At 40.2% G+C, this 20054-nt stretch overlaps 1 long non-coding RNA gene across 3 annotated transcripts in view; it reads left to right on the forward strand.

The window, feature by feature from the left end:
- LOC121342037 overlaps window positions 1-10367 on the forward strand; it is a 32009-nt gene extending 21642 nt beyond the window's left edge. For 2 of the 3 annotated variants that reach the window (XR_005953495.1, XR_005953494.1), the window contains one exon: window positions 9808-10367. This is a non-coding gene — a long non-coding RNA (uncharacterized LOC121342037). Of the gene's footprint in view, window positions 1-4080; window positions 4134-9807 lie in introns of all 3 variants that reach the window. The other variant, XR_005953496.1, reaches the window with a different exon arrangement.
- Window positions 10368-20054: the final 9687 nt, after the last annotated feature.

The raw sequence follows: 20054 nt of genomic DNA on the forward strand, positions 1-20054 counted from the left end.
ATACTTTTTGATTCTTTAGGATGTTTGGGCTTTTTTTCTGTGCCATATAGTGGTGGTAACTCTAAGCCTTCATTGATTCATGTAGTGAAAGTATGTGTATGTCTCCAGAATTTTTGTTCTGTGGTTTTGTTTTGTGATTTTGATAGGAGTAAGACAGATTGCTGTGACAGGATAGATAAAACATATCACAAGTCAGGTATTTTGGCTTTTAAATAATGGTCTTGTTCTGTCGTGCATAGTATGTAATGGAGGAGTTTATGCCAAAGCGAACAGATACATCTATGGGAAAGACCACTCTTCAATTTAAATTTTTCACTCAACATTACTTATGGCTGTACATTGGGTGCAACTTTTTCTGTGTCCCTGCTTGTTTTCATGAGGAGGTTGTCACTGCCCATCTAACTCTGCTTTCACTGATGGGAAGCTTGTGTGTCCCATCCCCTGTCAGCTTTGGCAGCAAGACTAGGCACGTTAATGAAAACTATGTGCAAACTGTTAACAACATTGATCGCAATTGCACAGGAAACACTGGAAGGCAATAAAGGCAACTGTTTCAATCCTGTTTGCAGTTCTAGCGCCCCCAGACCAAGTCGTCTCAGGTCACTTAAGGATGTCTCACTAAAATGGTATTACGACATATAAAGTTATAACAAGTCTACTGTTTAATGTTCAAGTGCTGTTGATGTGCAGGCAAGAAGAAGGAGGTAGCAAAGTGAAAATACGTCAGAAATTACTGCTCTGGCCAGCTGATGTGTTTGAAAGAATGGTGTGAAGGTGCAGAGGGTGGTACAGCTGCATTTGCTTTTAATAGACCATAGTAACAACAGCAAGCCAGAAAGTGGATGTGCTGGTGTATTCCACATCTAGAGGTTTAAAAGCTGCCTCGCTGGATTCCTTGCAGTCTTTGGCTTGTCAAGAGCCTTCGTTTGTTTGCCAGGAGAGATTCTGGAGTCGTGCTCATGTCTGCTGCACCATGTACAGTTTTAGTCCTGCTCTCTCACTTTCCCACCTGTTCCAGAGCGTTTTTTCTGTTTCTGTACTGCGTGATGAAGATGAGCAGCTCTCAGGTAAAGCTAAGGGGCTGTGTTTTGACAAACAAATCAGGGTTTCTTACAAGTATAGAAGGAGCACCGATGTCAGGGGCTGGTGGGGTACCGTCCTTTTCCTTTTCCCGTGGAATCCTTCCGTGCTTTTCTCTCGGGGCAGGGGGGAGGTGGTTCCACCCGTGGCGGTGCTCAGCTCTGCCGGTTTCCGGCGCACGGACCGTGTTGCACATGAACGCGTCCGAGTGGCCTCGGGGTGTTCCCCGTGAGATCTGCCCTCGAGCCAGCGCGGCCAGAAATTTCTGCACTGGGATGGTCCGGGCATCGCCCCGGTGCCTTCAGCCCGCCGGGGCGAGAGGCGAGAGGCTGCTGCCCGGGCTCGGCGGCATTAGGACCCGGCGGGTCGAGCCTCCTCTCTGTCCCTCCCTCGGCAGGGCGCAGCCGGCGGCCCGGGGAGCGGCAGCAGCCGGGGCCGGAGGGACCTTTGGACGCCGAGCAGCCGCTCCAGCTGGCTTCATGTCGGGCTTCCTTTGTTCATTTCTAGCAGAAACTTAGCTCTTCCTTCAGTGGTTGTGCAGGGGATTGTGGCGCTTGATCGTCTTCAAAAACGTGCTTTGGCTAATGCTAAAATGCGTCAAATTTAATGGTTACATGATATTCGCACTACAAGACTTTTACAGCAACTACTATGTATCCTGCTGAAGTCTTTGTAGTATCATATTTGAAACAAGACCGTAAGAATAAGAGTTCTAACCATTAAATTAGAATTAGACTGGAGCAGAAGTTGATAGATTATCTGACGCTTGGCTTCTGTAGTGCCTGTCACAAAGTAATGGCTCTCTTAAACTGTACATTAATCATCAACAACAAGTTCAGAAATGTCTGTTTCAGTCCAGAAACTCCTATTACCAAATAAATAGCTTTTGTACTGTTGGAATGAGCAAAGAAGTGTCCTTAACAATAAATTCCTTTACATCTAAATGAAATAAAGTTTACACCCTTTCTCCCATGAATTTAGTTTATTGCTCTTGCCCACCTTCTACTTAAAAGGAAAAAAGCATGGGGCAACTTTGCAGGTAAATGTCCAATGAGGTATATTTCAAGTTATGTACATTCAGAACATACTATCAAGCATATAATAGCTTTAGAAAAGCAAAATGTCACTTTTATTTTAGAAAGTGACAGTATTTGTTAATGGGATGTGTTATTAAAATGATCACAGGTAGAAACTATACAACTGAAAGGTAAACCTGCAAGTTACAGTTCTTGCACTCAAATACACAGCCCATGGAAACTGCAAAACAGAGTAAGTTACCCAAGGAGAATAATTTTTATGTTCTTAGAATCGTGGCGGTGAATGGTCTGCTGCTTTCAGAACACAGATGATGTTGCCTTTTGGGTTCAGAAATTTTATATAGCCTTTCTGCTCCCTGTTGCATTGCTTTTACTCCAATTTTCCTGTCATTGCTGGCAGTAAGGTGTTCTCAGACCCACAGCTGCCCATGGACTGAAATTCTCTTCTCTACCAGAACCAGAGCCTACACTCAAGTGTCACCACATGAAGTTCATGTAGCTTTTTAAATCTCGCAGTTTCTTGTGTCCTAGTACATGCCATATTCTCTCTATCCAGGAAAGAGTTCCCAGGCAATCTTTCCGATTCTTTGTGCTCTGTTATTGATGTATGAGTCTTCGCTTTTACTGTCTCTTGTACTGTGTGATGCTTCTGCCCTGTTTACCTGACCCAGCCCCTGACTAAGCCCAGCCTTGCATTGACAGTGCTGGCATCCTCTCCTGCTCCCCCACCTCCAGACAATATCATGTTCTCTTTACCGTCTCAGATATGATGGAAAAAATCAACCAAAATATATGAAGGCACATCATTATGCTCTCTTTCATTTTTGTCTATCCTAATAAAATTAGACTCTGCTCTTTGATGAAAAATGATAATGTTATATGTTTTATATAGGTTGCAATGTTATGTATGGTTTTGTAATTGCTAATACAACAGGGCAGTGTGGGGTCTCAGTATGTGCAGTGACAATGTGCATTTCAAACTAAACCAGGATGATCTTATCAAGATAACCAAGCAGTATAGTTGTGGCATGCTAAGGGCTCAGTGCTTAAGCTAATTCTAGCTGGCTTGTCTGTGGGTGAGTGGTAAGTAGTCAGTTTTTGGGTGCTTGTTAGCAAGATTTGTGATGAGAATCCTTGTTAAAATAATCTTTTAAAAAAGTGATAAAGGGAACACTTCAATATCAGGTCTTTGAAAAATAGACAAGCTTCTAGGAAACTGGCTATGATTGGAAATGAGGAAAAAAGATATTTTAGATAGAACCTGCAGTGATGGAGTAAACAAGTTCATAATCATGCAGTTTTTACTTTTTCGTGTACTTGACTTTACTGCTCACATAAAAGCTCAATGTGTCCAAACTTTAGTTGTTTCAAAACCTTCTAAAGCCAACTACTGTTGTTAATTAGATTATTAATAGTATTTAATGCAAACTGTAGAATGAGTTGCTGTGAGATTGTGAATAAAATTTCAATAATGAAATCAAGTTGCTATTCCTTTTTTTAATTTATATTTTTACAAAGGCATTATCTTATTTGCTTAAACCATAATACAGTTTCCCATTTGACTGGTAAAATACCTCCTAATGCTTCAGTTGATGTTTACTACGAGTAAGTTGCTTCCTGATTTCTCTGTGTAGTAACTGGTTTAATTTATACTGTCGTTGATAGGGATATTGTGTTTAGATTAATAACTGAATTTTCATGATAATCAATATGAATGGATTATATATGATGTGAAAAAAAAACATTTCTTCTGCTCAGTTTTGAATTTTCCACATTTTCAGTCCTTTGTATTTTTCTTGTGTTGTAAGATAGAAAGCATACAAATGTCTGATCTGACCTCTCTAGAGCAATTGCTTTACATGTTCATGCATAATATTCCTGATTTGAAACTTTCTAATTTCTCTTCATATGATATTTTCTATGTTTAGTACTGTTCACACTTGAACCGTGTCTATATTTTTAGTATCCTTTTGGAGGAAGAGTGACCTGTACCTCACATGGGATTTTTTTTTTCTGGTAAGGTCACAGCATTGATCTTTATAATCCTATTACACTGGTTTTCCTCTAATTGTCTTGCATTGTTTAAGCTGCCTGGGTTTTTTTTTTTTTGTAGTGGTGTGTTGAGCAGAGATTTTTCACTAAACTGCTGAAGTGGGCCCTGGTTCCTTCCTGAGGCTAAAACAACTGGTGTGTTTTCCCATTATGGGATAACTGATGTAATGATTGACTTCCATTAAACAGATGCAATCCTACCACCCCCTTGCACCTGACACTGGCATGTAGTGATAGGACAAGGGTTAATGGCTTCAAACTGAAAGGAGAAAGAGTTAGATTAGATGTTAGGAAGCAATTCTTCACTGTGGTGAGGTACTGGAATAAATAAGAGAAGCTGTGCATGCCCCATCCCTGGAGGTGTTCAAGGCCAGGTTGGATGGGTTTGAGCACCTGGTCCAGTGAAAGATCTTCTTACCCATGGCAGGGAGTGCTGGAACTAGATGATCTTTAAGGTCCCCTCCAAACCAAACCATTTTATAATTGTATGACTTGTCTAATTGATATTGATAATTAAAACAACTCCTGAAATGGGGTGAGGACTTTATAGCTGATGGCCCTTTTATTTTTCATGGAAGTTATCTTGGCCAGACCTTTAAACAGACCTTTAAAGTGTCAGTGTTTGTGAGTAAGTGAATGTAAGACTGTGAGTAAATTAAATCTATGTGAGACTAAATGTTAGTGACTAACATCAATTTATCTGGAGATTTTGTAGGTAACTGTTACCCTCCCTTTGCCTAACACATTGAGTTTTATTACACTAAGTTCCTTACAGTTCTGTCTTTAATTTGAAATCTCATAAAACACACTGGTTTTTTTAAATGGGTTTATTTTAATATGTGTCTTTATCTGCCTACCATAACTTAAACTTTATTTAGTGTTTCTGGGGTCCACTTACTAATTTTGGTTAGATTAATAATTTTCCTTCATTCAGAGTAACTGAAGTAACTGCAGATTTTCTGCCATGACACTTGCCCCAGTTTCTGAATTATTGACAACTGCACCTGACCAAATACGTCCCTTTCAGCATTTTGCGGTTAATTCTTTGCTATTAAGGACATTTATTATCATGAAATCAAATAATTTAATTCAATATTTTCCCTGGTTAGATTTTGATCAGATTTTTATCTATGACTGACTGTGTCCTCATTTTTTGTTTGATTCCTTCAGGAGGCATTTTTCTCTTTGGGCTTTGGAAGAACTTGTTTTCTGTTATCTGGAGCAAGAACTAGATTACCACCAGTAGCAGTTGTTCTATTCTATTTTCTCTTTTACATGGTGCCTCGTGTGACTTTTGATTATTGTTTATGCAGCCCATTCCAATATCGAATTACCCTTTATATGACTAAATTCTTCTTGATATCCTAGTTCTTCCTAATATTCTTATTTTCCCTTCTCGGCTGCTTCAGCTATGTTGATTTGTCTTGAGGATTTGCCCATGATTCACAATGGGGAGAAAAAAGCTGGTGCCAGCCATGAACACATTCCAGGTCTTTATTATAGGACTGAGGAATTTAGTAAATACCAGAGTTGAAGCTGGTGTACAGAGCTGTGCATCATCCACCAGGCATATGTGTGTAATGCTATGATAATTGCATGATCAGGATGTGTATGATGAAATGCTGTATAGCATTGTAAGACTGTTTTTGTATGATTGTGAAATAGTTAGTTCCTATGATGCTTTGCATCACACAGACATGTGCTGGAAAGGATGTCTGCAATTTTAAATTTTAGCAGTGAAAATATAATACAGTTGAAAGTAGAAAAATATACACAGAGGACAAGGGAAATGCTAGTAGTCAGGGAACATTCATACTTTAGGGATCCAACTCCTGTAACTAAATCAAAAGACTGATTTCCTTAGGCCATTTCCATGCAGAGACTCCTGCACAGGACATTTTGCAGTGTTTCAGGAGTTCCTTCAACCAAATCTCTCCCAAGGAGCCTCTCTCTATTTACTGTAGGGTAGGATCTGTCTCCTACATCCCACTCTTGCTTACTTTTGACATTTGAAAACAGGTGATGTGTATATAACTACTTACCACACATTTTGCTCATAGGGGCTGTAGGGGCACGTTAGTAAGCTGAATTTCAGAGAAAGCTTTGAACAACAGTAATGCAGTATGTTTTCAGATATTTAAGGGAGTTTCCATAAAGTGTAAGGTGTAAGACAGAAAAAGGCACAAGAAGTTTGTTTGAAAATACACCATATGGGTATGAGAGGAGCTGGAAACTGGACTCCTGACACTGAATGGCAGGTGGGAGATGGAAGGGAAGAGATACAAGATGCATCCCTTAAATTTATTTTTGTATCAGTAAAAAGTGGAGGGTTTTTAAAGTGTTTTAGCCAAAAACAACATAACAATTAAATTAAACAGTATGATCTCATGGTCTTTTGAGCTTTATGTTTTATGAAAATTGGCCTGGTTTCAAACATGAGCAAACCACAGCTGTCTTCCTGACAAAGATTGAGGAGTAATAGGTGTGGTGGTGATGAGCAAGGATGGACCTTAAAAGTGAAGTGGTAGATGCTGCAGAAGTAGCCAGGGAGAGCTGTGGAGATAGTGAGGTGTTCTCCAAGTGACTGACTAGGAAAAGGGTCTTTGCAGCAGTTCTCTGAGTGAATGTGTGTGATATTAGGCTGTGTTTGTCAAAAGCAAAGAGAAAAAATGTTGCTGAATCAAAAAGCAGAGAGCAAAATCTTGCTGAATCAAAACATGATGATGATGATTAACCTGATTGAATACTTTAGCTGATTGGGAGGATTAAGAAAAATACCATCTTGGAAATGTTGCGTTGAAAGTATCTGCAAATTATGAATTTGAATCTTGGGATTTGGAGTGTCTTTGGGAGGTAAGGTGATGCTAGAGTTACATGTCTGAGCAATAGGCAGGATGATGCTGTAGCTGTGCAGCTTTGTGTGTGTCACCAACAGTTAAATCATTCATAGAAAAAATTGTAAAGATCTGCCCTCAAGTATAATTGTATTATTTAGTATTTGACATTCTTCACTCCTACAACTGCTTCCCACATAATATTGCTTAGAATATTTCCCCACCTGCCACAAAGGACTGGACATTAATTGTTGAGTTTCATTTGTAATGTCACAGTGGGATACCTAGTATGAAAAGATGTTTTGCATTTGCTGGAAAGGCACTGATCTTTTCATTTGGTTTGTAGTAATGGTGAACACAGATGCAGTAATTTCCTTACAATTAAATTATGAAGTCAAGTCTTCTAATAACAATACTCCATAGTATTTCAGTAATAATTAATTGATTCTGTTCCTTATTCTGATTCTGCCTAATGATACAAGAATTCCCCCAGGAGAGGAAGCTTTCAGTTTGCTTGAGAATTTTATAGCCAGGTCCCGTACCAGCCACAGTCATTTTTTCCTTCCCCCTTCAGCCTGTACTGGAACTCACAGGTAGAGAAAGGACAGAGGACATCCATCTGCTCTTGGCTAACTTTTCCAGTGGTGTGTAGTTGTATGGACATGGTAGCAAACAGGTGTGAGTTAGAATTGTTTCCAGGCTTTTCTCACTTAAACCGGAGAAGAGGCAGCTTTAGTATCAAGGAGGCATAACCTGAAGAAAAAATGTGAACAGCTTTTTTGTTGTTTTTCAATAAATTTCTGCCAGGTGTGGAAATCAAAACTGTTAATGTTATGTTTGCAAGAGCAAGAAGAAAGGTTGTCTTAGGTGTTGAGTAGTTAGGTATCCAGATGAAAAAGATAAAGCTTCAGGAAAAGAAATTAAAACGTGCCTTTCTTTGGAAATGTAACTCTGGCAAAGAATTTGATATTAATGGCCTATCAATAGTTTTAGGTTGTTCAAAGAAAGAGCAGTGATAGCCATATAAGGCAATAAATTTCCCTCTGCTTGCTAAAAATTTGTGAAATCATAAATTCATTGAGCAAATATACCCCATGGGCATACTGGGTCCTGGGGCTGGGACCTCTCCCTGCACACGGCTGAGCCCTGCCGGCTGCATCTTCCCCCCAAGTCCCTGTGTGCCTACAGAGTAACCCCAGGTTTGAGGTGTAACTCTCTGGGGATAAAATAACCAAAATCTGACACTATACTTGAAGTCCAGTGTTGTAGATTCTTTACCATGTACCAGTTCAAGACATACATGTGGGATATAACTGGGAATTCAGTATTAAAATGGGAGAAAAGATTTTGTTATCTGTCCTGAGCTAACACCAATTCTAAAAAGACAAACATATTTCCTTTTTTCACAAATTTTGGAAATCTCATCTGCCTTGCATATGTGTATAAAAATGTCTAAGTCAGTGTGTCATCTTGGCAAAAAAGGCTTCTTAATGTCCATGTGCAAGAAAAACTTTGTATATACTACTATTTTTCATATCTAGAAATAATAGCAGTTTGAGTCCTTATCTCTCCTGAGTGCTATAGGCAAATCAATGTCTCAGTGAATTTAAGATGTTCATGTCCTCATGTATCTTGAGTTTTTAAACTTACTATTTTTTTTATGTAAAGGATCTTGCTGCATCTTAAGCCGTCCTGTAGGAGATACAAAAGTAATCAGAGATTGTTGATTGTCTTAAACATTTTTGGGAAGAAGATGTATTTAAATTGATTTGTCTGGTTACATGCTGATCTCTGAAGGTATAACTCTGCCCTAGTAATAGGAAGAATGGTATCATACTCCTGGACAATCCATCCTGTCTTTGGTCTGGCTGTCTCAGAGAGGTCATGCTAGTGCAGGAACAAGGTGCAGTGATGACATTTACAGGCATGGCGAATTGGCCATTGTGGCCTCCCGAGCTGAGAGACAGCCTCAGGTAGGGAGGAAGCATGGACCCCTTCCTGGGGTGGATGAGAAGTGCTGGCGTGGAAGTGTGGATGACACAGCTCCCCACAGTGTAGCCTGTGATTCCATGTGCTTGTGCCACCATAAATCTGATATTCCTGTGGTGTATTCACTGCTTCTGTCACACTCTCCTGTTGTGTTAAAGTCTGTATTTCAGTGGGCAAACCTCATTATGAGGTAGGCATTTTTTTGCTAGTCTCTTTTCTCATTAGCAGTTATATGATACTAGGTGCATGCTACCTTGGGGTTTTACTGGAACCTTGGGGAGATACACTGCCAAGCTAGAACTTCTCACAACCTTCAGACAGTCATAGCAATGATAGTTCTTATAGAAATATTATTTACTTTCTGTCAGTTGTACAGTGTTTTAAAATACAAGCAGATTATCTCATTTTGGTTTTCGCCATGGTGTTACTAAGAGGCTGGAAATCTCCATGTAGAGCTGATGAAGATAAATACATCACCTTTATTGATTTTAGACCACTCTCTTTTATTAAAAATAATAAAACAAATTACATATAGCAACAAAAAAGCAGCAGCACACAGGAGGTGAGCAAACACACTGCAGGTACTTGTGTTTGCCTGAAGGGGAATGCACTGTGATCAATTAATGCTTTATAAATTTCATGGCATAAGAAATTACTGTTGCCTTTGCTGTAGCTGCAGCATTTTAAGGTAAAAATAGAGATCTTGTCATGGTCTAGGCACTCAGATTATTTTTCTGTGATTAGTTTGGTGTCTCTTTAATTAGAGCTGTGTGCTGTGTTCCCTGATATCATTCTTTTTCTCTTTACATATTTAGGTCCTGGTCCTGCAACTGGATTTGTTCAAATGGACCTCGATAGCCTGGGGACCTGATGAAGTTCATGGGACTCTGGTGACTGCAGGTTCTCACTCTGAAGATCTGATTGTAGGCCTGAACCTAAATTTCTATTTCATTCTCCTGTCTGTTTGCTTCTTAAATGATGAAAATTATCCTTTAAAATGGTGTTGTCGTTGAGTCTCATGCACATCCACTTTAGTAATGTTCAGACACTGTGTGCCTGGGATGTTGTCAGACGTTGTTAAATTGTTTCTTTTCTGTTGTGTGCCTAAACCTCATGATTGCTCTGATTATTGTGTTAGATTTTCCATTTAGTGCCTTTCTACCTAAAATGGAGGCGATAATTGCCTTCTTTTAGCTCAGATTTTTAAGTCAGAGTAACTGGTGAAACTGTTCAGGTTATTTTTAAAGATGTAGGTAGATTTGTTTATTTCTTGCTGGACACAAAGTATAATATTTTAATTTGCAAACTTGGTAGCCTATTATTACTGAAAGCTTTCAATATGATGATACTCTGATGTAATAAAATGAGTAGGAAATGACCCTTCTACTAGTGTTCCTGTTGCTTTTCCATTCCTGTGGCTGTGGTTGCACAACATACAACTGAGAGTGAAGATATTTTTTTTTTTTGTGAGCCAGTGTATGCCTTTTTTTGACAATAAGTGCTGTTCCCTGTCCTATTCCATATTGCAGTTTCACTGAATAGTGAAGTTATAGCCCTGGTAGAAGCTGTAGGAAGGACTTTGAAAAATCACATGTAGAGTGTGACCATAAATAGAGTGTGAGAGGAAAAACAGATGTGTTCTATCTCTATACATGTTAGTATTTATGTTTTATATATTTTCAAAGCAAGTATGTAGCAGTGTACCATAATTAAGAGATTAAAAGATCCAAAGCATCCTTTCTATACAGACAAACAGAAAAACTTTTTTGGTTTATGTAGGCTTATTACAATGATATTAAGGAGCTTCACAGTATTTGATGAATTTTTGCATATTCGCTGAACAGAAAAGAACCATTGTCCTGCTAGACCAAGGAGAAAACTGAGCCGCTTTTTTAGTCAGTAGTAAAGTCAATGATATTAAATGGATTCTCCTGCCTTTTAACCTTGTGCCTCCAGCTCCATTTTTCCCTCAAGACCCAAACCTTCCCTTAGCATCATCTGCTTTGCATTTCTACATGAAAGGCCCCAGGTGTTTCTGTTTGGACTCCCAGAAAATGAGGAAGAGGAGGTTGGTTGGCCATCTGCCAGGGTGCGAGGTCTGCCTCGCCCCTTGCTCACGGTTGCTGCTGGTGAAGGCAGAGGCAGAACTGAGTGTTCTGTGTGGCATTCAACTGCCTTAACCACATGCCCATCGCTCTCTTCCTGTAGTTGTCTGTCTTGTTCTCAGCAGAACTCCTAAAGACAACATGAATACCAACCAATAAATAATCTAATTTGATGCACAGCCCTGGTTCACTTCCTGAGCCGTGTTCTGCACACACGGAGCGGCCGCAGTCCTGTGGAAAAATTCAGCACAGCGCACGAGGCCAAAGAGTAAGGCTGTTAAGTGTCTTTAAACTTTGCAATGAAACAGTGTTCTTTTAATGTCACTTATTATAGCCATAGCTCAAAGTATTTTTAACAAGAAACAAGAGGAAAATGAAAGCTTTTAGAACTGGTTGTAACCAATTCTCTGTCTAGCCTGTGAACGTGAATATCCAGCTCGGTGAAACACAGAACATCAGCCAGGGAGTAAGGGAAGGAAGAAGGATGGGTGCTTAACACCATGGCTATATCCAATTTGCTTCCAAGTCCCAGGGACTATTTGTGGAGTATTGACCTCAGCTCTTCAGCTTTTGTTTTCCCTTCAGCATTCCCACACCCAAAAATTAGCCCCTCCAGAGCTTCTCAGTGCAAGAGACATTGGGGGGGTGTTGCTGTAGTTTGGTAATCATTTAAATGAAGAAACAGAAATCAAAGGTGGTCTTTTCTCCTAAGTTTTCACATTGAAAAATAAGAGGAGATGCTCCCAGTTCTCTCCACAATGAATTTCAGGGGCTATCCTTCTGATCCTTGATTTCACAAATAGATGGCAAAAACTTTAATAATAGAAAATTTGCTCTTGGCTTACCCCTTTAATCTTCTTCACAGTCAAATTGTAGTGGCCTACTGTGTTTGTAAGCTACCAAAGATGGTGTGTAGGCTCCAGTGCCAGAGCAATTGTGCTGAGAACACAAGCTCATCTTGTTATCTTTTATGGTAGAATTTGGTAGCATAATAATTTTTTTTTCAGAGAAACCTTGCCAGACCTTGGTCTGAGTTTCAGTTTTTGTTAATGTCTGCTTTATCTATGGGTAGTGCTTGAGATTTGGTCACCAAGCCTAGTGATTTGCTATGAGGAAAACAAAACAATCTCATACTTTGCTTTTGCTTGTTTTTCTCTGGGATATACAGTCTTTTCTTGCAAGTAATGCAGCAAATTCCTGTTAAAAGAGCTGGTGGGAATACTGTTAGGAAAAATTTGTTCAACCCATTCACTGAAATTTGTAAAAATCAAAATACTTGCAAAAGTATTCACTGGCATTTTGTTGCAAAATAAAAATGAAAACCCTGATTTTAGTACTGATTTTTTTTTTTTTTAAATAAGGATCAGTTTTCAACATTTCATAGCTGTAGAGAAATGGTGGGAATGGGACAAAACAGGCTTGATACGTAGAATCACCATAAGTCTGTATCTCAACTCAACACTTTGTATCATGAAAGCATGGCCTGGAACTGCTGCCTGTCATATCAGATATTATTATCATTGATTTATTATGTTACTTCATCTTACCTGCTTTTTGTAATCTTTTGGCAGGGATTCTGTGTTTTGGGTGTCTTCTTTTGGTCTGGGGTTGGGGTTTTTCTACCAGCACCTAACAGAGCCCTGATCCATGATTTTGCTTCCAGGTACTAGGAAAATACAAGTACTAATCATGCCTGCTGCTAAAAATTTTCTACATTATTTCATTTGCATTTGTTTGCTTTCAGCTTCTAGTAGTTGATTCTTGTTATGCCTTCCCTGATGGATTAAAGAGCTCTTTAGGACTCACGATTTTCTCCCCAGGAAGGTGCTTTTACCCTGTGATCAAGTTACTTCTCAATATTATTTTTGTTGTTGTTTTTTTTAAGAAAAAGCTAAACAGATTGTGCTTTTTAGGGTTCTCATTATTTTTTCACGTTCCTAGATGATTTTTGTGGCTCTTTTCTATCCATAAAAATGTGTGTTACTAGTCACATGCACAGGAGTAAAATTGCTCCTCTAGTTCCTCTTCTGTTAGTTTGGTTAGAAATTGATGTTATTGCAAGGTCAGAGAAAAAAAACCCCTACCTAATATGATTTCTGCACACCTGAGTGTAGTTATTAGAGGACAGAAAATGATGGATGACTTCAAAAACATTTAAATATTTTAAAGTGATCCACAAATCAGCAAGAGTGGGTGTGCAGGAGAGATGCCAAAAGTATTTATGTTGAGGTTTTTAAGGAGCTAGCAGTGAAAATAAAAATAATAATTTTAATTGTGAAGCAACAATAATACATCAAAACTTAAGTGCTGTGTTTAGCATAGTAATAGTTGCAGAAATTTTGTAGGATTGAATGAGAAATGTTTAAGTGTTTGTTATTAACACGCTGTTATGGGTCACTGGAAATAGAGACTGTAAGTGGATGTGAATATACATATCCCTTTCATCCATGTAATCCTATAAGTAGCCACTTGCTTATATTTGGAAACCCAAGAACAGTTATGTGATCTGTTATGCTGAAATAGAAGAAATAACATAGTATTAAGAATTCAGTTTTTTATAAAGATTGTCACTATTAAGTCATATAAAAGTTCAAGCAATCAAAATCCAGAGCTTGAAAGAGGCTCTTGAAAGTTTTACTGCTTCAGTATTTCTTTCTAAAGGGAGTGGCTATTTATTTTGATTTGCATCCATACTTTAGGACAAAGTTAAGTTAAATTTACACAAATGAGACTAATCAGATGCCTGTCTAGTCAAAACATCTCAGCCCCCAATGACTTTTATGCATATCATGCATATAAGCATCTGAATTGGATCTGCGCTCCCAGCCCCACACTTATCCCTCCTGGAAACCATCAGATTTTCATTGAATTCAACTTCAGACTGCTTAAACTCTTGGTGGTGCTGCACATTAGTTTGATGCAAGTTTGTCTAATGTGTCTGACAAAACTTTGAGGTCACCACATTGACTATCTGTCCAAACTGACTTGAGTTTTGACTTTGAAAAGAATGTGTCTTTCCCTCGTGGCAGCATTCCCTCTGTGAAATTCGGAGCATATTCCATAAGGGTCTTCATGTGTTTCAGCAAAATGAAAGTTCATGGAAATATGGTAAGTGAGGAAGGAACGAGATTTAAAGTAGAGCAAAAGACTTAGAATCCTCTAAAACTCGTGGAAAAGAAGTAAAGGTGAACAAGAACTTAATAGAAAGCCAAATGGCCTCTAGTTAACAAAGTACTAAACTATACAGATTTAGACTATACATTCCTGTGTGTTAATGGAAAAGTTATTACTAAGATTTTGTAACACTGGGTGACTTGGGGTAGAAGCTGTCCCCCTGCAACGATGAGCTCACAGAGCCCTTTCTGAAACAACCATCTGCTGTTGGAAAAGGCAAGAGAAGTGGGCGTTCCCTTGAATGCTTTTTGGAATCACAGGCTTAGTCAGTGTAAAGTATGTGATTTCTTACATCCTAGATTGCCTCAGTTTCTTCTCTTGAGTCTCAGAAATCTTGGAATAGAACCGTTAAATAGAAGGAGATGACATCACTGGGAAAGAAGATAGTAGAACAGGATGATTATGATAGAAGCTGGAGACAGTCTCCGTGAGAATACTAGCATGACGTCTTTTCTCTGAGCAGCCAGTTAAAAGGTGATCTTCCTTTCTGAACCAGTAATAAATTGCTATGGCTGCATATAATGGTGAGTTTTTGATCAATGCAGCACCCAGTGCAGTGCAGTGGAAAACTGTTTTGAAAGTGGGGGAGAGGGGTCTGGGTAGAAAATTACTGTCCCATTAAATAATGCTACTGATGACTCACTATTTGGTGTGCAGATACAGCTGCCAGAATGCATTTTTCAGCTTATCTTTGCACAGGAGTGTGGACAGAAGAGGAGAAGAAAAAGGGGACAGAAAAGAGAGAGATGGAGAAAGGTTAAGAGTTTTTTGAGGCTGCTTCTGCTCTTCCAGGATATGTTCTTTGCCCTCCCTAGTGAGTGGTATATGCTGATAACTTGTAGTACTTGTAATCTTCCTTGAGCACCCTATCTCCATGGGAAGTTAGCAGGTTTATGAAGTTCCTGAGTATGTGGACAACTCCTTGAATGGATGAAAAACATTCCATTGCATTGTAAGGGATGAGCCAGACACTACTCAGTGACACCCATGTACACTTGGCTATATTCAGCAAAAGGGTAACACTGTCCTGTCAAACTATGCAAGTTCCCCTTTTGAAGCTGTGAGCAAATGGTTGTTTCCTCCAGCAGTTCCTGTAACTGCTTGTATGCAGTCAACATTCACAGTAGGTCCTGAGTAGTTACTAGATAGAGTGATGTGTGCTGCATCCCGGTTTTTTGGATATCAGCATCCCCTAAATTCACATAAGACTGTGCTAGGATTTCTAATATCAGGGGCTGTGTTGGCATTAAGGTGTCATCTTCATATCCAGAAGCAGATGGTTTAGTCTGTATTGCAATCCTGTATAAAGGACCAGAGTACAGGTCAGGTGATGTTTATATATTGTGTATTTTCAGAAAACATGTAGGTAAGGAAACAGTAGCTCTGTCCCAGTACTATGCCTAGCTCTAGGAATCTTTCCAGTTTGACATGGAGCATTGAGATCTGTCTAAAGGAGTCCTGGCTGTGAGACAGCATGTCCTGTTGAATCTTCTGGGCTGGATAAAATAGGAAGGAAGGGCATCTCAGGTACTTTTCATCACCTTAGGCCTGGTTGGATTCTGCCTGTTCAGAGGCAGAAGTCTAACAGTGGTGTCAGCATCAGAAGCTTACCTGCCTCTAGACTGGAGTGAGTGAGACGGAGTACTAACACCTTTAGAGCAGTGTCTATGAAGGTGGACAGCAGCATTTTGGGTTTATTAGAAGCAGCTGATCACTCTTATCTCAGTGGCAGGCTTGAGTGTACAATACATAAATGATTGGGAGATTTTGGAGGGGTCTGAATGTTTGATGCCATGTTTCCAAAAAGTTGAAGAGATAAGTGGATATTGCACTGCATGTTGTGTTCTCAGCAAAGCAACATCTCAGCAGGTCAGCGATTTCAGAAATAGTGCAGTCCTGAAAGAACATTTTTTTGAACTCCTTTTTGCTGTTGAAGCTGAACACAGTTCCATCTGTCTGAAACTGTACATTGAGAGCTTCACAGAGGCACTTAAAGAAGTTATGTACTTATGCATAAGGAATAAGATGCTGAAGGAATCATATTTCATAAATCTATTAATCTTACCGTAAAATGGTTACTTTCTATACACATATTCACTCTAAAAAATGTTTGTGGTTTGCTGATCATCTGAGGAAAAGTCCATACTGATGTATCTTCACCATCTTTCTGAGCTGAACAGTGTGAGTATATGCTTTTGCTATGAAAATCTGTTTACTTGGATACATTGCCATGCATCTAATTCCACAAAAAGTGTACAAATTTTCTTGTTACCCATTTTGTGGCTAAAACACTGTGTAAGTACTGACCCTGATTTAAGAATATATCGGCTCTGGAAACGATGGAATTGTCTTCAGGGCTCACATGTCAACAAAGATCAGCTGGTTCACACGTGAAGCTTGCCGAGGGAAACGCTGCAGCGGCACCGGTGCCATCCCTGCTCCCTTCCTGCCTCTCCCAGACCGCTGCCTTTAGTCAGCCGAGGTTACCTTGCCTGTCTGCCATTGCTCCACTGTTACCACTTACACACCTGGATCAGCCAGCCACTCACCCATGGGGAGTGGACAAAAAGCCACTTGAAACCCTGCTCACTGATAGAAGAGGGACAGCAGCCTACCCAGATTACTTGATACAACGTGAGCAAATCCAGAGAGAAAGGTAAAGCAAATCGGGTTCCATGCATTGGTACTGTTTGCAGACATGCTGATTCTCATTCCTTTGAGTGACTCTTTCTCTTCCAGAGATTATTTTAAGGAAGTATTTAAAGTGTATCTCCTGAAGATTTCAAATAAGATACCAGAGGAAAATACTGACTGCAAGTCTGCATCAAATAAGCAACTGAGAATTGTGTTCATCTGGGCTGTGCACAGGCTGGCACTGCACCCTCAGGAAAAAGGCAAATATGGCCAGGGCTTTTTCTCAAACACGCTCTGAAAACCCTGCCTGCTGTAGGGATGGAAGTGTTCAAAAGCAAGAGTGAAAATCTACATTACCAGCAGCTCCATCAGAAGTACGTGTGCCCAGGTGCCCTGCCTCCACAGATGTTTTGCTCTCGTTTTGAGCTGAAAATGTAACTTTTTTTGTTGAAAAAGGTTTTCAGATCTTGTTAAAAATAGCCTAATAGTAGCTTTGGATTTGACTGACAAGCTAGTTGTTACTGTGCCATTTTCACTGTAACAGTCTAGTAATTTTGACCCAAAGAAACAATGATCTCATTCCTTGAGAGGGAGGACAGAGTGACAAAATCTGGAGGTCCCGTGACGACACTGAATCTCTTCGTTGTCAAAGCAAGCTATGAAATCATCTGCTTTCCTGCCAAATCCCACTGGGGAGTAAGCAGTGTCCTTCACAGAGCACACATTTTGCAGGAGAAGATGAGGGCACAGAAGAACCACGTTCCTGCCCTACGGGAGGTGTGCTGCCCCACACCCTGTGACTTCTGGAATTGATACAAGTCTGTTTTCCCACCTCTGTCAACAATCACAGCACTAAAGTGGGCAGAAGCTTCCTAAGGTTCTTTATGTACTGTGACTTCATCAAAAATTCTGCTGGCGTAATGTCACCAAGGTGTTTCACGGTTATTTTGGGAATGGGGGAGAATGAGATCTCTGCATCTCTTTCTCAGTCAGGCTCCACTGCCAGCCAGGTAGTCTGTACTTGTTGGAATTCTCCATCGTGTTTCTTAGAAGTCTTTGGTTGTGAGCTACGTGGGGGATGATAGGAAGTGCGAGGAAAATGTTAATAAAATTTTTTCGTCATTCATTTGGAACTTTTCTGTTCCTATTCAGTACAACATTGTTAAGAACAGTTCTGTCTTTGGAGAGGCCTTCCTCTGTTACCTTCAAAGAAAACTGGAGAACAAAAGGATGCTTTAAAAAAAGCTTGATGATGTAGATATGAGTATTCCGTTCAAGTTCAGCTTGCCTTACATGGAAAAGGAGTTGAATGAAAATGCTTCTTTCAATCATTTCTTCAGGTTTCCAAGTAAGTAGCTACAATGGGTATCCTAAAAACTGAAGTATTTGAAAACACATTTCTGATAGAAATCCTAGTTTTACTCTTGCTTTGCAATATGACAGCCAATCTGTGTGTCTTTTCCCAAAGTGTACCCTGGTTTGCAGAACATCAAAATTACTAAACATGGGTTTTGAAACTTCCTCTGCAGCTACATACTTTTTTTTTTCCTGGAGCAGTTGTACTGGGCTGTTGTGACCTGAATGTTCTGTGGGCAAAGCTTATGTGCAAGAACTCAAAGGTGTTTCGTGTTATCCAAGTGATCTCAGTGACTGCACCTGTCTAGTGGAGTGTAATTTAAAACAGATTTGAGCTTCAATGAGGTTTGCAGAAGAAGGCATGTTTGTGAAGTATCAGAAGGGATGTGGCACAGCATGAACAAGAGAAAAAACATATATTGCTTCCGTAAAAAAACGCTACTGTCTGCAACTGATGAGTAAATTCTTTTGTATTTCTGTCATCAAGGATTGCAGAAGAAACCCACTGGAATATGCAAACCTGTACAGGCCTGAGCATATAACTGACAGAGATGAAGGAAAACCCTTACAGGAGTATGTCACATAATCAAATTCTCCTCACTTGCCTTTTACTGAAGGTTCAGCTCTAGACAAGAGCAAGAAATAAAAGCATTACTTTACTTTCCTTTCAGGTCTGGTTTTCACGGAATAAACCTTTAAGTTCTGTATGTACAAAGCTATCAGCTTCTGCACACTAGATATAAATACTAGTGCTTTTTACAGTTTTCTTCTGTTCCATATAAAAGCTTTAACTTTAAATGCAAATCAGAAAAAAAAAAATTAAACCACAAACAAATCTTTCCTTGAGACAGGAACACTAGTGTTCCTTATTATTTATGTGTTTTTGCATGATGTCAGGTAGCAGAATCACTGCCGTCATACATCCACCAGTGCTTTTTCATAAATGAGGCAATTTTAGAATTGGGGTCATTTTTCAGAAGGACCTTTGCCTTCCATGAAGCACCGTATCTTCCCAAACAATTGCTATCCCTTGTGTGTCAGACCACAGACCCTTCCAAAACTCCATGGATAGACTTTGAGAGAGCATGATAATTAAGCAATTATTGAAATCAGCTATTTACACTCGAATATTTTTGAGCAATTTATGCCTCTCTTCACTCAAGTTTGTGTTACTACAGCAAGTGCACTGACACTGCCTTTCGGGGCAGAGCGGTGGTTTTGGATTTTTCTCAGCTGCGCTCCTCCCAGCGTTGTTTGCACTAATAAAGTAGTGTAAACAGCAAAGCTGATGTTAAGGGGTGTTTCTCCCCTTCGCTAGTCCTGTGCAGCAGCCTCGTGCGGTGCAAATGACAGTAAAGGAGCAGAGAGAGGAGCAGCAGCGCAGGACAGGTGAGGTGTGGCTCAGCGCGCCCCTGCAGCGGGATGCCCTGGACGGCGCGGGCCACCGCTGCACCACGCTGGGAATTTGGGGGAAGCTGCCCGACCGCTGCGGACTGCTCCTTGTCACCCGGGGGTTATGGAGAAAACCAGTCTCTTCCAACTGTTGCTCATACAGGTGATGAAGCCATTTCTGGAAAAAGAAAAAAAAAAACCAAAAAACCACGAAACAACAAAACAAAACAAACGTGCCCCAACCTCGGGGAGGGGGCAGAGCCGCGCACGCCGCCGCGGCACCGGAGGGGAGCCCCGTGCCCCGGCTGGAACGGGGCAAGAGGAGCCGGGACTCGCGGGCTCGGCTCCCCGCTGAGCTCCGGCTTCCGCGGCGGGGCGGCGCGGCCGCAGGGGCGGGGGAG

The sequence above is a fragment of the Onychostruthus taczanowskii genome, unplaced genomic scaffold (genome assembly GCF_017590055.1).
Source record: "Onychostruthus taczanowskii isolate IOZ18803 unplaced genomic scaffold, ASM1759005v1 scaffold50, whole genome shotgun sequence".
Taxonomy (NCBI): domain Eukaryota; kingdom Metazoa; phylum Chordata; class Aves; order Passeriformes; family Passeridae; genus Onychostruthus; species Onychostruthus taczanowskii.